The sequence below is a fragment of the Lactuca saligna genome, chromosome 6, assembly GCF_052625555.1.
Source record: "Lactuca saligna cultivar CGN05327 chromosome 6, ASM5262555v1, whole genome shotgun sequence".
Classification (NCBI taxonomy): domain Eukaryota; kingdom Viridiplantae; phylum Streptophyta; class Magnoliopsida; order Asterales; family Asteraceae; genus Lactuca; species Lactuca saligna.
Window position 1 is genome coordinate 84,541,590 of NC_136422.1, and position 15,977 is coordinate 84,557,566.

At 39.0% G+C, this 15,977-nt stretch overlaps 1 pseudogene; it reads left to right on the plus strand.

Annotated features, from left to right (window-relative positions):
* Window positions 1–353: 353 nt before the first annotated feature.
* Window positions 354–15,530, plus strand: LOC145002758 (protein SIEVE ELEMENT OCCLUSION B-like; annotated as a pseudogene).
* The last annotated feature ends 447 nt before the right edge of the window (window positions 15,531–15,977 follow it).

A 15,977-nucleotide genomic window follows, 5' to 3' on the forward strand; every position in this document is an offset into this window, starting at 1 on the left:
AATTAAGATTTTGGATTCAAATAATTGTTTTTATAAACAACAATATAACTTACCCTGCCTTTCTTCAGAGAATTCCATTCTTCAACTCCATGTTTTTAAGTCTCGGCCTAGAATAAACAATAAATAAAGTATTGTAAGAATCTAGTATCATATTTGATAAAAACTAGAAACAGAAAAACAAGAAGGTTGATAGTGATTAACGTTATGGTAAATAATAATAATAGTATATCACCTCATAAGTAAGAATTACAATCAAAGAATATTACCTCGGCATAGAAGGCATGGAACCATTGACATTCAGTTGACTTCCTAAAAGCACCAGTATTGCCACCACATAAGCAACATTCCGCTACATGAGATACCTTCTCTTTGTAACTGAAAGATGGGACCCCCTGTTTCTAGAAGATGATGAATCTTCACATAACTCACAAAACCATGGACCTATAGAATCTTTCAGAAAACAGATTCAGTGTATTACCAAAACTGTTCTCCTTTTGGCTACACTTCTTCACCTTTTCCTCTTTTTTCCGAAAACCCACACTTTCTTTCCCATTATTCCCCTACTTATCCGCAATGAAAGATTTATTATTTGCACCACCAACCTCCTAGTTCTTTTGATGATTCCAATGGCTAACATTGCAACTAGAACCCTTGATCGAAGCTTGACAAGCTTATTGAGTTTTTTTTTAATGATCCAAATGTAACTTTTTTTACAGATAGCGTTCAAATGCTTAACGGTTACAGATGGACATACGACAGCCCTTGCGTTATTCCACACTATCGGAAACTTCCATTGGGATGCAAAACTGGTGCTAACTCTAGCAACTTTTTCTCTCAAATATGGAGAATTCTGGATTCTGTCTCAAATCTACTCATCAAACCAACTAGCAAAATCTATGGCTATCCTTAAACAAGTTCCAACAATCATGGAGCATACGGCTCCATTAAAACCTTGATTTGAAGCTCTTAAGAAACTAATCCATTGAATTCTGGAACTTAGCATATGTACTGTCCAATTCAAGGAGCTTTCATCTATGTACATAACTCCTGATATGCAGGCCATGTCATCAGCAATCAATACCATTTCGACAGCTATCTACTGGAACATCAGAGTGTTAGAACAAAGTTCTATCAGGATTGTATTATTGTAAGCAGAATATAAATAAGAACGTAAATAAGAACACACGTATTGCAATGAATATGTCGAATGATTAATGCAAAATACCCCAGAAGAGCTTGATTAAGAACTTCAATCTGTAGAGGTAAATATTAGGGTTACAAGAATCAACGAGAACGACTATTCTCTCTTATACGCATCCATCATGCATATATTTATAACAAAACCCTAACAACTTATCTAGATAAAGGAAACTATTCTAGATAACTACGGATGGATAAGCCCAATCCGATTACAAATCAAAAAGCCCAAGACGCAACACTAAATATTCAATAATATCCCCTTTTGCGTCTTTGGAGCAGAAACTCTATTCTCTTTTCACACCAGTAGGCTTCTTCACCGTTTCAAATATCCTCGGTATAATGGCCAGAACGTGTTGTCTAAATGTTATATACCACCAAAGCATATCTGTAAAATTCTTCTTGTCTGATGCAGAGTTCTGCTTGCATGGATGAATGATGTTGATAATATGCTCCAAACAATCTGTTGAAAATAGATGCTTGTCAACCAATGCAAATAGAAACTTATGTCTGTCACCCTTAGTGAACATGATAGTCAAGTTTGTTGAATCAATCTGCCCCAACTTCATTTTATTTACATCACCGGGCTTAGATGTTGGCTTCACTATCGGCTTCTTATTCATCACTCTTGCTATCTCCTGATCCATTGTGGCAAGGTCATGGATATAGGAGGCCAACATTCTTTTAAGATGTTTCAAAATCGGCTCATACTCTCTTTGATTTGAGAGCAGAATGTTGTATAGAAAAATCCAATCATGAGGATTAAGATTGGGAAGATCTGCCAGAGACATGAAATATTCCGTGTTTGCAGTACCACGGTTAATCTTGAAGTGTACATTCATAAATCTCCCAGCAAGTGATGATTTCAGTACCTTGACTGTTGTAATCTTCTGTGCACTCCAAGTCAAGTACTGCGGTTGACCGTTCTTCAAATAAAAATCGACTAACTCCCTATCAACCTTCAAATTGGGAAAAGGAACCTCAGCAGTGACCTCAAAGCAATGATAAGTAAATGCTTTTTTAGTGATTGGCATGTCAAACTGCGAGTCCTTTGAGTTTTCACATTCAAAAGAAGCAATTGGTTCCAACCAATACATGGAAGGAAACTCAATCGCCTGGATGATAAGAGTATCTCTGTCCCACTCGGGAAACAGAGTCTTTTTGCACTGCAAGAACTCCTCTTCTTCTTTACTCTTTTTCTCCTTCTCTTCAACCTCTTTTGCCACCATCAGAGTCTCATCAAGCTCTCTGTCTCGTTTCTTTCTCTTGAGAGCTTCGACAATAGTCTCTTCAGGATCAGAGTCACTGTCGTCTAGAATTTTCTTTCCAGAACCGAAGCTACATTAACCTTTGGTTCTATTTTGACTTTACTCTCCTCTCCCCTTGTTTCGGAAGAAAGACATTCTCTGAGACACCTTTCATTTCAATAAGAAGATAAATGATAGGAAGAAGTTTAGTTTGGAGATGCTTGCGAATAGTCAAAGTCAGAATCGGATCATGGGCTTCGAGAAGAGCAGTCAACATATTCTTCACATCACCAGCACAACTTTGAAAGATAGCCCGTTGAGTCTTGAGCAGAGAGATCTCCTTTTCATTCTGGGCAAGTTGTACTTTCTGTAGCTCAATAGTTGCCTGGTGTTTGATCAAGTCCTCCTTCAATGTGCTTTCTGCAGTTAAAATAGCAAAACGAGAATCCAAGGATTGAAGAAAAGATGTGGATTCTGTTTTGAGATTAGCACGAAGGGCATCAAACTTGGTAGTTTCTTCTTGAAGAGTGTGGGAAAAGAAGTCCACAGAAGCTTGATATTTTCCTGCATTAGTATCAGCATGAGCTTTGAGCGAATCAAGGAAAATCTGAGTTGTATGAACAACCTCAGTAACCTTATCTATGGCCTGGGAACATGAAGTTGTGGACTTGTTAACTGCAGTAGTAGATTGGTCAATGGCTTCAGTATATTGCTGAATATCAGTCTCCATAAAAGCTTTCATGACAACCCCGCTATAAGCTTTGCTGTCTGCAAGCAGTCGGTCCAGCTTTTCATTAATGTCTTGAAGTTGTTGATTATTGGAAGGAGCGTCAACATCGGTATCAGTTGGAAGCCGGTAAGGACTAAAGTACAAAGAATCATACTCTTCGTCATCTCCTCCTAAAGTAGCACCAGGGTTAGAAGATGGGGTGGGAGGTGGTGGTTTAGAAACAAGTGGATCAATCACAGTAGTAGCCCTTGTATCAGATATATTGACTTCTACTGGGATTTGGGGAATGGTGGTGGTGATGGATTCTGTTGCAAGAGGAGTTGAGATGGGTGTAGTGGAGATAGGAACAGAGGTATTGGTGGTTGAAGTTCGTAGAGAAGTAGTTTTCAATAGGAAGGGTTGGTATATCTGTGGGAACAGAAAGTGGAGCTTTATGTTTTGGTGATTGGGTTGGAGTGGAAATTTTTGTGGGTTGAGTAGATGGAAGTCTAGTAGTTTCAGAAGAGACTGGTGGAGTAGGAATGTGAGTATCTTTAGGAGATGCAGGTGGGGTTGGAGATATCATTGGTGTAGGCTCTCTGGTGAAGACTGGAGGATTCTCAGTTTCTGCTTCTTGATCTTCAATGGTTTCAGGTTCAGGAGACAAATTTCTCTTGGGCCTTTTAGCCATCTTTTTAATCTTCTTTGGCTTTGTATGAGAAGAAGCTTCCTCACCAGCCTTTTGCTTTGAAATTTTCGGCTTTTTCTCCTTTGCCTCTTGTTTCTCTATTTTCACCACCCGCTTGCCTCTGGGAGCAAGTTGTTCCAAAGCATCTAGTGCAGGTTGTTGTTCTGCAGACAAGACCCTCGGACCAACTGGAGACAATTTTCTGTAATCTTCCATTACGGTGCTCTGTGCTGTGACACACCTGTATATCGATTCAGGAATTGATCCATAATGAGGAAACTTACGTGGATCAGATAAAATAATCTTCATGGTGTGAAATGAAGCGATAGAGGAAAGAAGAGCGTCTTTCATAACCGGAATCTCCAAAGAATCCATGGCTTTTCTTGTAATCACGGTCCAGAAACGGCCACAAGAAATCTCTGAGTGATGAGTTGTGGTATTCAAACTCTGCACCACTTGCGACCAGATTATCGTGCCATAATCTAGATTGATCCCGTTATATATACCATAAAGAATGGTGAGAAAGCCTTTGCTTGTGGTATCAGAACCACCAATTCTTTCCACCAAACCCTTGATGAGCAGGGTCAGCAGCCCATTCCACTGCGATGGTAAGCAGGACTTCTTGACCTTCGCCATTAATGTATGTACGTCGGTGTACCCCATCTCGCACAGCATGGTGAAGATTTGGGTTGTCGTGATGAAGTCAGGTGAGATGATGGAGGAATCAACTGCGAGCCCTAAAAGGGAACAAAACTTCGTCTTTGAAATCGAGGATTTCTTATCGTGAATACTGTAGTAGATGAGATCCTTATTCTTGTCATACGTCGCTGATGAGTACACTTGAGATAGTAGCGACGTCAGAACTGCTTCGACTATGGTTAGAGCCATTACCAGAGGGGAATACTTTAGACACTCCACCACATGCAACATATATGAGTCATATGCGAATGGACTCATTTCGATTATCATATTTTGGTTGGGTTGGATTGTAAGCAAGGAGGATGTTGCAGTTTGATCATGCGCGGAGGATGAGGTCGCCATTCATGAACGAAGAAGAACATGAACAGTTTAATCCTTGTATGAGAGAGATAATCTGAGGCTTGGTAAATGACAAATAAAACGATCACCCCTATTTATACGGTTGCCTGGGGAGAGAAATCGTGATGATGAGGTTGCTAAAACGTCGCCTGAAAAAGCGCGATTTGACAGTGTGGTTAATCCTAGGAAAACGTAAGCACGTGTGGCTTTGAAACGGATCAAATTCACGCACCAAAATCTTATCTTCGAACCGTTTGAAATTTCCTGTTACCCCGTGTTTGGTTACAACGGATAACCAAAACTTATACGAATCAGTAATTAGAATGTTGGAAAATATTAATTTTCGTGCATAAGAGTGTGAAAGATAAAGAAATAAAACAAGTATGTATTGGATGTGAGTGATGTCCTTTTAGAGGACAGAAAGTAGAGGATTCCGGGCAAGAATGACTTCCTTCAAAGTCAAGAGAGACTTGAAGTGCTTGTGCGGTTTCCCGAAAATACGATCAATTGTTTGTTAATCAAAAATGAAAGGCTTCTTTTGATCATATGCATTGGGTGGCTTTCCTCCAACCGAACATCGAGTTTTAACATAAAACTGATCGTTGGTAGAGGTACCTGTGAGACCGATGTGATCTATTGAATAGGTAGGTGGGATATATTATGTTTATGACTTATAGGAAGCAGAAATCTCAAAAAAAAAAAAAATTAGACCTCTTTGGGAAGAAATGTCTTAGCTGTAGACGATTTCGTAAAAGATCACGCAAAATAAAAAGAGATTTCCTTAGGTAACCAGTTAATGCTTGAGTATTTCACTCACCGTCAATTCATTTTTGGTGTCGGATTTTGGGTTTCACTTAGAACGTGGTAATCGTATCTAAGATCATTAACACAGATGTTGTGTAACCATAAACCTCAGTGGTAAAGACCGAGAGTCTCAAGGGTTACATTAGTGAACCGAAGGTAGATGGAGAATATAAGGAGGTGGTTAAGGAACCGAATGTACCTTCTACTAGATAAGCGTGACAGAGCAGAGAAACCCTTTACTCAAATGAGAAGAGTAAGGTAGCTCTAGACCGAGTGAGTTAAAATAGCCTGATTTGGAAGAAACGATGGGTATCGATCGAATCATTAATGCTTACTCGAGATCATAGAGGGTTTATGACAACATACATCAGCATGGTTCTAGGGACACTTAACTAGGTTGTATAAAAGTGAAATCATACCTGCTTGAGATTTTTCGATGGTTATTCTTGTGTTTACCTAATAATAACAGACACCAAACAAAACAAACAAGCAACAAATAATTTTTTTTTTTTTGGATTTTTGGAGATTTTCTGAAACAAAAATAAAAACATAAAGATAAAAAATATATATAACCGAAACCTTGTCTTATTAATGAGAGTAGACAGAGCGAAGCTGAGATTTACGGAGCCGAGATATACAGAGCGGTCTGTTTATTTCAAAAAATCTAGAGCAGAGATAGACCGAGCGCTATGTCTATCTCTGTCGTCTTTATTTTAAGGAGAAAATTAAGGATTCAGTACCGACTCTCCTTTCATCATACCCAAGCCTTGTAAGATTTTATTGAAGGTTGTTTCTGGTAAGGCTTTAGTAAAGATGTCGGCCAGTTGATCAGCAGAACGAACAAAATGTACTTCTACGTTCCCGTCTTCTACGTAATCCTTGATGAAATGATACCTTAGTGCTATGTGCTTGGTTTTCGAATGTTGCACTGGATTATGACAAATCCTGATTGCACTTTCAGAGTCACAGTAGAGAGGAATCTTTTTCATATGCAACCCATAATCTCTCAACTGACTTTGAATCCAAAAAACCTGAGAGGTACATGATGCGGCAGCGATGTATTCTGCTTTTGTTGTTGACAAGGAAACACATGTTTGCTTCTTTTATTGCCAACTGACAAGTTTTCCGTCAAAGAATTGACATCCTCCGGTAGTGCTTTTCCTGTCCAATCCACATCCTCCAAGATCAGCATTTGAAAAGGCTTGTATGAAGAATCAAGATCTTGCGGGATACCAGAGACCGACAGTTGATGCCTTCTTCAGATACCGAAAAATATTCTTTACAACAGTCATGTGGGGTTCTCTTGGATTAGCTTGAAACCTGGCACAATAACAGACAGAGAACATGATATCTGGTCTACTAGGTGTTAGATACATAAGGGATCCTATCATTTGTCGATAAAGAGTTATGTCTACAGCCGGTTTCTCCAGATATGAGGTCAGCTTGGTACCGAATGCCATTGGAACCTGTACTTTTGAATCAGCCTTCATTCCAAATTTAGTCAGCAGATTTTTGGTGTATGCTTCCTGGTTTATAAAGATGCCCTCTGGTCCCTATCTAATATTCAAACCAAGGAAAAAGTTAATCGGACCCATTGTGCTAATTTCAAATTTAGTCTCCATCAACTTTCTGAATTCATCGATTAAGCTAGGATTCGTAGATCCGAAGATGATATCATCGACATAAATCTGAACAATCATTAGATGTTCACCTTCCTTCTTTCGAAAGAAGGCTGGGTCAACCGAACCTTGTTTAAACTTTGACATTTTTAGAAAGCGAGTAAGAGTTTCATACCAGGCTCTTGGTGCTTGCTTTAGACCATAGACAACTTTATCCAGTATGTAGCAATGATTCGGGTACTTTTCATTCACAAAACCGGGTGGTTGCCCAACATAGACGGTTTCTTCTAATTCTCCATTCAAGAATGCACATTTGACATCCATTTGGAAAACATCGAAGTTCTTGTGAGCGGTATATGCTAGAAAAATTCTAACAATCTCTAACCTTGCCACAAGAGCAAATGTTTCTTCATAATCAATCCCTTCTTCTTGACAATAGCCTTTTACAACCAACTAAGCCTTGTTACGAATGACATTACCTTCTTTGTCTAACTTATTTCTAAATACCCATTTCAAGCCAACAACAGAGGCATCTTTCGGTGTAGGAATCAATCTCCAAACTCTGTTTCTTTCAAATTCATTGAGCTCATCCTACATTGCTTGAACCCAATCAGAATGATCGAGTGCAACATTTATGGTTTTTGGCTCTATTTTGGAGAATAATGTTCCTTGTTTGCCTTCATTTGAGATCTAGTAAGAACACTTTCAGACGATTCACCAATAATTTGCTCTTGGGATGGTCTTTTGTCCATTTTACTAGCGGAGGATAGCTTGGATCATATTCTGGATTTAGTTATGCTTCAACTTCAATTTCAACATCTGACTTATCCCCTTCACCTTCGTCGGTTGAACTATCACTTGTTCTCACCTTCTCCCCCTCGACTGGCGAAGTGTAGCCTATGTTTTCAACAGAATCGGCAGTAGGGGTCTCCCCCTCTATTGGATTTTCGCTTGTTAATTTTTGTTCAGTTGTTTGAGTATCGGATGTGGAGGAATGGTAATTCTCCCCCTCGACAGAAACTCCAAATGGTTTGAAAGTGTTATCGTTCTACCCCTGGAACGTTGAATTGGAGTTTGAAGTACTAGGTGATGGTTTAGGAGTAGGTGTTTTGGTTTCCAATGATTTGGCAGCTTCGTCTATAACTTTCTTCAGATTATCTACCTTGTTGTCTGCTGATGTTACCTCCGAATGGATTGCCTTTTCCAGTTCATCGAACAACTGAATGTATTCATCAAACATATTTGATATTGGAACCGAGACCTATCCAAATGCTAGAAAGATGTCTCCAGAGGCATCTTCTGTCCTTTGAACCTTCTTGATGTAATTGTCATCAAAGGTGACATAGTAAGTCTCTTCTATTCTTTTGGAACGCTTGTTCAATACTCGGTATGCTTTTGATGATAGAGAATAACCCAGAAAGATCCCCTCATCAGGTTTAATGTCAAACTTATTTCGGTTTTCTTTAGAGTTAAGGATAAAGCACCTGGAACCGAATATGTGGAAAAACTTGACGTTTGGTTTCTGATTGTTTAAAATCTCATAAGGAGTTATTGAGAATCGCTTGTTGAGGAGGGACCGATTCTGAGTATAACAGGCCGCAACAATGGCATCAACCCAAATGTATAGAGGTAGAGAGGCATAACTGAGCATGGTCCTGGCTGCTTCACACAACGATCGGTTTCGTCTTTCAACGATTCCGTTTTGCTGTGGTGTATAAGGAGCCGAAAAGTTGTGTGTGATCCCCTTATCAGCCAGAAAGTCTTCGAAATCCTTGTTTTTGAATTCCAGCCCATTGTCACTTCTGATGTTTCTCACTGTCTTCTTTAATTGAACTTCCACTTGCTCGATGAACATCTTCAGCTTGGGAGTTGCATTTGATTTCGGTCTAAGAAAGAAAACCTACGTGAAACGTGAAAAATCATCTACAATTACTAGAATATACTTACTTCCTCCGATACTCTCTATAGCAGATGGTCCACACAAATCGATATGTAGCATTTCAAGTGCTTCCACGATCTTGGTATTAATGCGTGTTGGGTGGCTTTTTCTACTTTGCTTTCCCATTTCACATGCTGCACACAAATGCTCCTTTTCGATCTTTAGAAGAGGAAGACCTCGAACGTGATCACCAATTACCAATTTGTTGATATCTTTGAAGTTCAGGTGAGATAGACGTCGATGCCAAAGCCAACTTTCATCAATGTTTGCCTTTGATAGCAGACAGATAGCTGGTGTCCCTCGAATAGGATTAAGATTTAGAGGATACATTTCTCCTTTTCATGCAGATTTTAGCAGAACTTTCTTGGGTTGTTTTTCTATAATCTCAGATCCTGTATCATCGAATGATACCTTCAAGCCTGTGCCCACAACTAATTGTCAGACACTAATGAGGTTGTGCTGCAATCCCTCCACATAAGCCACCTTTCTGATGGAAAAGTCTCCATTAGTTATCATCCCGTATCCTTTGATTGTTCCATAGGAGTTGTTTCCAAATTTCACCGAACCGCCATCCTTTAGAGACCGAAACTCCCTTAGTTCCTCCTTTCTTCATGTCATGTGATGCGACCAGCCACTGTCTATATACCATTCGTCGTCGAATTGCTCGTCACTGATTACCTGCAATTTTAAGCAGATTTAGGAACCCAAAGTTCCTTGGGTCCTGGTGAGTTTTTCACAGGAAAGGAATTACAATAGAAGCATCAACAAAATAAGTTCGTTTAACGAGAGTTGTTTGATCTTTTCTTTTGATGGTAAACACCTTGATTTTTGTTTTATCTTCTTTAAATTTTAATGTATCTTTATAAGTTGGTTTAGTGTTTTTCGTTTGATTCTTAGGTTTAGGGGAGGATCGCTTATGTTTATATTGGAACCTGGAGGATCCATATCTAGAATTGGGATCGAAATCAGTGTTAGAACTGAATCTGGTGTTAGGACTGAACTTGAGTCGATGACTGAAACCTGGTCTAGAACCAAAACTTGGGTGAGAAATGAAACTTGGTTTATAACCGAAACTCGGTTGAGAACCGAAACTTGGTTTAGAACCGAAACTCGGTTGAGAGCCGAAACTTGGTTTAGAACCAAGACTTGACTTTCGGTTTTGGGATTTGGAATAATAGGAATTAGGAGCAAAATCTTCCTTTAACTTCTGCTTTCCTTTATCCATGGATTCTTTCCTAGGAGGCTCATAGTTAGGATTTTGAGAATTCCAATGCCTTTCCGTTCATTTAGATTCGAGGCATATCACTGATTTCTGAGTCTTTTCTGTTCAGCTAGCTCCTTCTGACATTTGTGAACATTGAAACTTGACTTTGATTTCTCCTTCATTATCTTGTCTTCCCCTCTGGTTTCGGTGCGTTCCTTAGTTTGAACTTTCGGTGCTTCATGTCTCTTGAGTGGACCTTTCGGTTCTTTTCTTTCGATTGGAGCATCAGGTTGCATTGATGGTTCTTCAGGAACATCTTTCGTTCCGCTTGTGTTGGGAATATCGAAACTGGAAGGTTTATTGATGGGTTCTAGTATGTATCATCCTTTGACTCTCCATGTGATTCTCTCAGACAGACCCACAGTCTCATCTGCATTGTCAGTGGGAGCAGAACAGAAATAGTCTTCACATCCTTCAACATTATCCTCTTCAACTATCGTCCTTAATTCAGCTGTTAGTCTGTGAGTGACTCCAGTCACAGCATAAACTTGTTTTTGGTACGGTCTGTACCTTCTGATAAACTAAGGCCTTTTCTTTGAGTTTCGGTTTCTGTTCCTTTGACAGACGAGCAAACTCAACTGACTTTTCTGAAATAAGAGGTTTTTCACTCTTGGCTTCACTTTTCACAAACTCAGAACAATCAACAACATCCTTTGCTGAGATTTCAGTCATCTCACTTTCTGTTTCAAATTCAGAAGACTTATCTATTATTATTTTATTATCCTTGATGATTTTGGCATTTGATTCATCGAATGTTTGTATAGTTTCGGTTTTAATTTTCAGCCTATCATTTTCATCTAAGATATCTCTTAACATACTTTTATGTTCCTTAGAATCGATGAAAGTTTCTATCTTATCTAAACCTAGCCTATATGACAGGGATGTTTCTTCAGAGGAAACTTCTGATTCACACTCTGCTATAACATCATCTTCCTTAAATTCAAGAAAGGGCAAAATCATTTTATGTATTTTCTTTCCAAATTCACAATTACGATGTAATTGAGAAATATTGTTATAAAGACGCTTAGCAATTAAACATAAAACATTTCTTTTTTTTAATAATTTCAAATTGTCTCTTTGCAAATAAATACTCTCATCCCTAGCCCTAACTAAATCCGCTTCCTTCTGCTCAATCTAGATCCTTCTCTCCTCACTTTTTGAAGACACCTTGCCGAGTTAGTCAGTTAGGTTAGAGTGTGCTAAGCGGGTTTGCATGAGGCTACTAATTAGGTTGTTAAATTTAAAGTTTAGTTCATGTAATTCTTCTAGATATTCAGTTTTGGAAGTTTTAAGAGATTCAAGGAGAGAATGTACCTTCTTGATCAATCGATTGCAGTCGTTATTCTTCTCACTCACTGGCTTGGTTGCAAAACACTTGTTCTCAGTCATGTTCGGTTCTGTGTCTGCACTTTCGGTTGATGGTCCAGCAGTGACGATCAAGCATTTTCCACCAGAACCTCCATTCTTTGCCAGAAACGCCTTTCTATGCGTGGGTCTTCTAACCTCTTCGTCTTCAGAATCTGTTGACCAGACTTCTACACCGCCAAACTCGTCTTCCCCTGCATTTTCTTGTACAATTAGAGCATTCATTGAGCTGTTGGAAGCCTTTTCCTTTTTGACTTCTTCAATTTTTCGCATGTAATACACTTCATCATCTTCACCCTCTCTCTTCTCAGCCATCTTTCATAGCATGCAATCTTTGGCAAAGTGGTTCTTGCCGTGACAGTAATTGCAGTCGTATCCAGAGTCTCCTGCAAGTTTTTTTTCCTTTTTCTCTTCCACCTTTTGAGAAGAGCCTTTCGGTTCCTCTTTTACTTTCTCGGAACTGTAACTTCCTTGCCAATTTCGGTTCTTATTGGTAGGAAATTTTCTTCTTGCAAATTTCTTTGGATTTGTTATCATTAGAGCATACTCCTCACTTGTAAGATCACATTATGACATGTCTGACTCTTCTTCTTCCTCAACAACACTTTTTCCTTTAGAGACAAGAGCCAGCGATCCCATGCCAGAGACCACTTTCGCCTCCTTAGTTACAACACTTTCATGTGACTTCAGTATCCCAACTAGTTTCGCCAGAGAGTAGGATTTGAACTGTTCATGCGCCTTCACAGTGGAAACCACAACCATCCATTCTGGTCTGAGCCCGTTCATGAATGTAACTTTATGTATGATCACCTTCCTTTCAATTCCATTCTTGATCATCTTACTTAAAAGATGATTGAACCGATCAAAGGTCTGAATGAGCTTCTCTTCAGGTTTCTATTCAAATACTCCAAATTCTGACAACAACAGAGTTTGAATGGAGTGTTCCAGATCCTCATCAGTTGAGTAGAGTTCCTTCAACCTATCCCAGGTTTCCTTAGTAGTTGTGCATGAGCCTACAAGCCGAAAGGTGTCAGATTGTAAGGAGAATCTTATCATTCGCATGGCTTTGACATTACATAGAATCGTGTCCTTCTCATCTTGCGGCATCTTTTGAACATTTGTCACCAACTTGTTGTAATCTTTCTGTGTCTTGACGATGGTGTTTGTTTCTGAGTGCACGAACGGTCCAAGAACAATTGCTTCCCATATGAGATAGCCATTACCTTCGGATCCAACCACGTAATCTTCAATGTGATGAGCCCATACTTCGTAGTCTTGAGTGTAGAGTATGGGTACTCTAGTTGTAGAACCGATGTTGTTTGAGATGTTAATACGGTTTGTATGCGTATCTTCATGAGACATGGTGAGCTGCTAGAATCTTACTTGTAAACTTAAGATTAGGGTTTTATCAAAAGCTAGGTAGTCGTCGTTAAGAAGACGACGGCTTCGATAAAAGCGGAAACCCTAACTATTTGTGAATACAGAAGAAAAGTGTATCGACGAACACAATCTCGTGCTCTGATACCAATTGTTAGAACAAAGTTCTATCAGGATCGTATGACTCTAAGAAGAATATAAATAAGAATGTAAATAAGAACACAAGTATTGCAATGAATATGTCGAATGATTAATGCAAAATACCCCAGAAGAGCTCGATTAAGAACTTTAATGTGTAGAGGTAAATATTAGGGTTACAAGAATCAACGTGAACGACTATTCTCTCTTATATGCATACATGCATGCATATATTTATAACAAAACCCTAACAACTTATCTAGAAAAAGGAAACTATTCTAGATAACTACGGATGGATAAGCCCAATCCGATTACAAAACAAAAAGCCCAAGACGCAACACTAAAATATTCAACACAGAGGCATTATCACTTTTTCTACATAGATTGCTCACTTGACTAGCATCGGCCATGAGTAAATAAAATTTAACCCCATTTAGCAAAATAACATTTATAATGTACATAGAGTTATAAGGTTATATGGGATTTTTAGTATGGGATTTCATCAACAGAGATGCAATCATGGGAACTATCATCATTGACTTCAAAGATTGATCATATGCATGTGTTTCTCAGGTGACAGTTGGAGAATTGCAATCGTATTGTTGGTACGTATGCTATATATCCATTAACCTAAAAAATATTCGATTACTAATACGTATATAGTAATGGGTATCTTAATTCTTAAATCTTATTGTTGTTTGGTTGATGCGGGAGAAAAGAAAGAAATTGCATTCAGGAGGTCGTTCAATCAGCTGTTTGAAACAAGCAATATGGATAACATGAAAATCCTCAAAATCTTGATTAGTCCAAGGGATGATATACAACCACTCTTCGATGGCAATAAAAAGATGAAGGTATACTATCAACACTTTCAATATTTACGATTTTGTTACTTGAGGAGGACATTTACGTCTTTTCCACACACAGGTTAGTCTGGAAGTCCTAAGGAGGAGGAGCGTGTTGTTGTTGATATTAGGGCTAGACATGTCTCGTGAGGAGTTTTCAATTCTTGAAGAAATTTACAACGAGTCCCGCATTCACAGATCAAGGACAAATGCTCTTTATGAAGTCGTGTGGATTCCCATTGTGGACCCCTCTATAAACTACACCAAAGAGATGGACAGGAAATTCGAGGAGATGAAGGAGAAAATTCCATGGTATTCTTTATCCCACCCTTCGATAATAGACAAGGTTGTTATCAAGTGCATAGGAGACAGGTGGCATTTTAGAAAAAGGCCTATATTAGTGGTGTTGGACCCACAGGGAATGGAGTTGAGCCCTATTGCAATCCACATGATGTGGATTTGGGGCAGAAATGCCTTCCCTTTCACCAGCATGAAAGAGGAATTGTTATGGAGGAATGAAACTTGGAGGCTAGAGTTGCTCGTTTGTCGCATGGACTCCACAATTAAAAATTGGGTGAGTTCTTGAAAATAATAATCTTTGTAATATTACTAAATTTTATGTCATGAATGGGTGTAAACGTGTAACGAATTTTTTTTAGATAAGAGAAGACAAATACATATTCTTGTTTGAGGAGATGATATCGAGTGGATACGCAAATTCACAAACACAACTGTGGTAATGGCTACTGCTACCCGAATCCCATTAGAGATGGTGTATGTTGGAAAAAGCAAGAAAAAGGAAAGTGTACATAGGGTTGTTACTACCATTAATGTGGAGAAGCTTAGCCATAGCTAGCAAGAACCAACCCTAATGTGGTTCTTCTGGACACGTTTAGAAAGCATGTTGTACTCCAAGATTCAATTAAAGAAGGCTGATGATAAAGACCCGATGATGCAACAGATCAAGAAACTTCTAAGCTATGACAAAGATGGATCATGGGATTTGTTGTGTAGAGGGTTAAAGATTCTGACTAATGGACATGGAAACACAATGATGCAAACACCATCTGACTTTGATATGTGGAAGAAAGATATAGAAACAAAGGGGTTTGATTTGTCGTTTATGGAGTACCAGGATAAGCTTCATGTTGCAGCGAATAATTGTTGTAGATTTGAGTTTCCAATAGCACTAGGTAGAGTCCCCGATGGGATGCGGTGCCCTGAGTGTCATTGTGTCATGGAGAAATACATTGCTTTTCTTTGTTGCCATGATCAAGATGGCCTACTTGAACTCGATTGAGAATTATCTACATACAACTATGGAACTACCAATCATAAGTTAATCCTCAGCATCCATAGTAGTTCTGGGAAGAGAATCGCCCCGATTAGGTTTCCTAGCTTTATGCAAACCCTCCAATTTCCACTGCGCTTTCCCGATTCCTAACACAACAGCTCCAGTAGCACTTGGCTTTCGTTGGGCTCAGTAGATAGTAGATGAAGACTGATAGACAACCCCGTGAGGAATAACATCGCTTAAATCAACCTCAGTCCACACAAATCGACCCACCGCTCCTTTATCAGGAGGCTTAACCTTTACATCCTTCAGAAAAGAGATGAAAAAGGGTAGAGAGAAGTCGTACCAGGTTTTAGGGTACACAGAGAAAGGGTGTAGAGGATTATAGAGAGAGAAAGGGTAGAGAGAAAGTGTTGTTTTGTACCGTGAAGTTTCTTAATCTATTTCCTCAAG